The following is a 4,671-nucleotide window of genomic DNA, read 5'->3' on the forward strand; positions in this document are numbered from 1 at the left end:
TTAGTTTTTTACTCTTGTCTGATATCTATTGAACACTTGTTTGAGGGTGATTTAGCTGACATCTATGTTTTTAGATTTATTCCAGTATAGTTTCTTTTGCGCTTAGACCATCCATTAAAAAAAAGTTATAGACAAACAAGTTAAATTATTCAAATTAATTAACTTGAATCAATGTCTATATCTCATTCAAATTGAATTAACATATATTCAAACTATATTCGAAACTCATTCCAAACCATATATTCAAACTATTTTAAAAAGAAAATTAACTTCCATTTTTTCTACTACCAGTATCCGATTTATTAAACCAATTAATCTAATTTTGAGATCAATTCTGACATAAATGATTTCAGTCCTCTTCTAATAGTAGTCGTGAAAAATCGAACCGTAATCCTCCCTAATAAATCCAATAAATCCAATATCGCTCACCATTAGGCCAACTATTGATAATTAGCTTCCATTTTAAAACTATAATAAAATTGTATTGAGTTTATTATACCTCTCATAAAGTATATGGGCCATATTCAACCGCAACAGAAAACCACAGCTATTAAAAACTGCTGCAGGCTTGACTTATATTCATATTATTAATAATTATTGTGTCGGCCATGAAAACAAGCTGTATCCAACCATTGACTTCTCATACAAGAAACTCTAGTTACGCCCCAAATTTACCATTAATATTCACAGAAGTTACACATAATTTGCAGTTCTATCAAAAATAATCTGCAACATGATCTAATCATAAAATAAATTTCTACAATATTTCTCAAAATTTACGTACATGTGAAAAAGTCCTAAGATTTACTATAACTAATATGTCTTCCAAGGTAAACACTGTACGTTAGAACAAGAATCTTTCCATGTTTCTTTGCATGCACCTTCAATCCCATCATCACAACACTTGCAAATAACTCCAAGCGTCGCAAAAATCTTAGAATATCCTATAACTGCATCATCATCATAATCATATACAACAATCAACAACCATATATTATATTATAAATATATCATATAATCAAGAAATTAGTATTGTCACTAACCTTGATGAGATATTAATGAAAGTACTCTTCCTTCTACAATTGAAGGTTTCTCTCGAATTGAACTAATCAAAACTATTAAGAGCAAGAACACATGCACCTTATTGAAAACCATATTAGAGAGATGAAGAAAAGTATGTTGAGATGATTTTAATGTATAGTTGCAAAATTCTAAGGCTATCTTATAATGATATAATGATGAAATTATATATGAATTTCGTGAAATGGGAAGAGATAAAAAGAGAGAAAGTGACAAGTTTGGTTTTGTGACATTTCCGGTTGATTAATTAATGTATTTTCTAGAAGAAATTAGGTGGTTAGTAATATTGTATGACTTTGGTTATTTGTTTTTTTCTTATTTGGAATGTGGGCTTCTGGAAGAGAGGCAGATGTGGTGCCACACGTTTCGTGCTCCATTACGTCTCCGTGGGTAGGACTTAATGGGTGCTACTTTTTCTAGAAAGTGGATATGCTGGTTCTTTATTTAATTTATTGTAGAAAGTTATTTTAACAACTTGTTAACTCAATTTAAATTTTAAATTTGTTTTTATACTATTGTATTTTCAAGTTGTTGTTTTTAATTTTTTTAATTGTCAAATAGGAACGATAAACAAATAATAAAAGAGCAACAAAAAGATACAAACATAACAAAACGTCAACGGTGTGTAAGAATAACAAATCAAAATAAATATTAGGTTAAAGAATTATATCAAAGAGAAAAAAACAATAAGCCAACCAAACACTAGACCGGTCTATAAAATAAAACAAACCAACTAATCAGCAGTTCAGTTGGAGAGAGGAAGATATAACCACCTATAAAACAAAAGAATAGAAGCTCGATCATCTAGCACACCTCTAAACACCTAGCCACTTCAATAAATTATGCTCTCTAACAGAGAAACAACAGGTATTTGTATGGACCAACTTCCATGCCAGATACTCTTAAGTATTGATAAGGAGAATATGAAATTTTACTCCAAACATCTTAAAGTTTTTCAAGGTTTCCCATGAGCACACTATTGCGAACCTTCAAAAGAAGGTGAGCTAGATAGTGGGGCTCCTCAAGTCAGAGCTTGTTGATGTCCAAAAAAAATTTAAGAATGTTTTATATGTGAACTCTAGGATGGCTAACAAAGTTAAACATAGGGGAGAGAAGAAAGATGACCTATCTATCTTTTTGACATCAAAGGAGGCCGATATTAGGGAGAAAACTTATCTTTTGTAATTTTACCATCTTCATATTTCTTAAGGTTTTAGGGAATTTGAGAAGTTATCTTAATGTTTGGTCTTTCATCTCCCAGTTTCTTGTTACAACATATTCATCTCCCACTTTAATTTCTTGTGAACACTTTCTCCAATCTCAATGGTATGTCATATTTAGGGCATCACACCTAGCTTTAGGGATCTCCCTATACAACCTTGGAGGTTGTCATGTTAAAAAATAACTCATAACTCGGGTTAAGATACACATTCTATAAAACTCTAAAATTATACGGTCTCGATCACAAGTTGACTTAATCATTAGAGTATTTTCAAGTACATTGTCTCCTCTGAGGAGTTGTGACCATCCTTAGATGTATTATTGTCTCTTAAATCCTTAATCTATGGTCAGTTTGGATCAAGCATTAATCAATTAATATAGTTTTTTTTCTCTGACCTCTTTCTTGGGAATTGGAGATGTAATGCACACAAAAAGGACAACTTTGGAAGGAAAAAAAAGGAAGATAAATGACCCATTTGAAACTTTAAATCATAATAATGGATCTTCGAGTAGTTTCGACTAAATCATGTTAAAATAATTCGTTTTTTAAACCAAAGCATGTAAAGGCATAAAAAAAATTGATCATCCCAAATTGAAACCATCAATCATTTTATATCCTTGACAAATTTATTTAGAGATTACTTAAACTTTATCATAATATTTGAACCTTTTAGACATACTGGAGTTACACTAAATAAATAGGCATTCGAATATCACCTCAAACATGATGAATCATAAAGATCGCAATGAATGGATGTAAGCCCTTAATGAGGACGACAGAGAAGTACACACATTCGATGATGTGATTATATGATTATATATTGAATTATAGATGATATCCATTTGAGATTTAAAAAAGGGATAGAGTAAAAGTACAACTTGGAAATTGAATAACCATTGGATGAAATTAACTTTGATACTCTTGATGACAACAGACCCATTTGCGTAAGTTCCTTTCAGTCAATAGAATCAAAAGATGAGTTGGTCGACTTAATAATGCAATAAAAATATTTCTTTTTTGGGACTATAGTGGAATTACAAGCCTAATTGATGACCTCGTCGAACATAGAATGTCTTTGAAAGAGGGATTTTATCTTTTCATATAAACCAATAAAAGGTTTGTCTATAAGGTCTTTTTGAAGATTAAAATTGAAATAGAGAGGATTCGAAGGAAAGTTCATAACACCCCAAGTATGTTGAATGTTAGGAAGTGTGGTACTTATATTTTAGAAAAATGGTAACTTGCGGGTGTGCCAATTTGTTTATTGGTATTTTTAATAAATAAATCACAAGTTTTATTTCACCTAAGGGATTAAGTTCGAAAAAATCCTAAGAAAAATTTGTATAAAAAAATGTTTGAGAAAATTTATTCGTGCTTGATAACATAATGTTTGAAGGTAGAACAATTGGATAAATATTCCAAGAAGTAAAATGCAGAATTGCTTGAAAGGGTAAATTCAATGAAGAGAAACCATAAAATGAGTCAAATAAAAATGCTTAGATTAAAAGTGGGATGCATATTCATACATTTCTCACAATTTTTTATCTCTTTAACTTGGATGTTTGAAATCTATAGAGAACAACAATGAAAAATTGAGAACCCCCTTCAAATAGATGAAATATGTTTATATACTATTTACATCACTAACTACCGACAACGGTGGCCTTTCTAGCATTCAACGGGTACAATACTGCGTGAACCTTTGTCCTATATTTTACTTCCACATGTCTTCAGTTCTTGAGTTGGAGTTGCTGCAAAATCACTAGTGCTGCCAAAAAAAATCTTTAAGTCTTCCAACTTCCTCTGTCGAGAATCAATTTGTTTCCTGTCGACTATTTATGACTTTGGCATCGAAAGCATGACTTAGCTACATGTGTTTGGCATGTATATATATCTCACACCCCCACTCCTGTCGAATATGCTTGAGTAAAAAATCACTGGCTAACAAATGGGCATCTTAAATACTTTATTGTAGTTATGAATTACTTTAGCAAATGGACCAGGACAAAAGCGTTGGCAAACATCACGATAACAAATGTCTTGAAGTTCCTCAAAAGAAATGCACTAGCTAGGTTCATGGTCCCAAAAGCCACTTTAGAAGATAACAAAATATAGTTTATGGATAAAAAGTTGAAAAGCCAGTTGGAGGAGTTGAAGATCAAGTAACATTTTGCCTCAATGGAGCACTCCCAGACGAACAAGCATGCAAAAGCATCCAACCAGGTGCTAGTTAGAGGTATAAAACCAAGACTAGAGGAGGCCAAAGGAAATTGGGACGATGAACTACCGCACGTCTTGTGGGCTTATCTACGACTCCCTAGTCGACTGTCGGTCAATCTCCTTTCCGAATTACATATGGCATTGAAGCA

General features: G+C 31.9%; 1 long non-coding RNA gene across 1 annotated transcript; it reads right to left on the bottom strand.

Moving 5' to 3' along the window:
- Positions 1-658: 658 nt before the first annotated feature.
- On the bottom strand, positions 659-1,430 carry LOC127101942 (uncharacterized). Its single transcript, XR_007794698.1, has 2 exons — positions 1,044-1,430; positions 659-950 (listed from the first exon to the last, which is right to left on the bottom strand). It is a non-coding gene; the product is annotated as an uncharacterized LOC127101942 (long non-coding RNA).
- Positions 1,431-4,671: the final 3,241 nt, after the last annotated feature.

The sequence above is a fragment of the Lathyrus oleraceus genome, chromosome 7 (genome assembly GCF_024323335.1).
Source record: "Lathyrus oleraceus cultivar Zhongwan6 chromosome 7, CAAS_Psat_ZW6_1.0, whole genome shotgun sequence".
Lineage (NCBI taxonomy): Eukaryota > Viridiplantae > Streptophyta > Magnoliopsida > Fabales > Fabaceae > Lathyrus > Lathyrus oleraceus.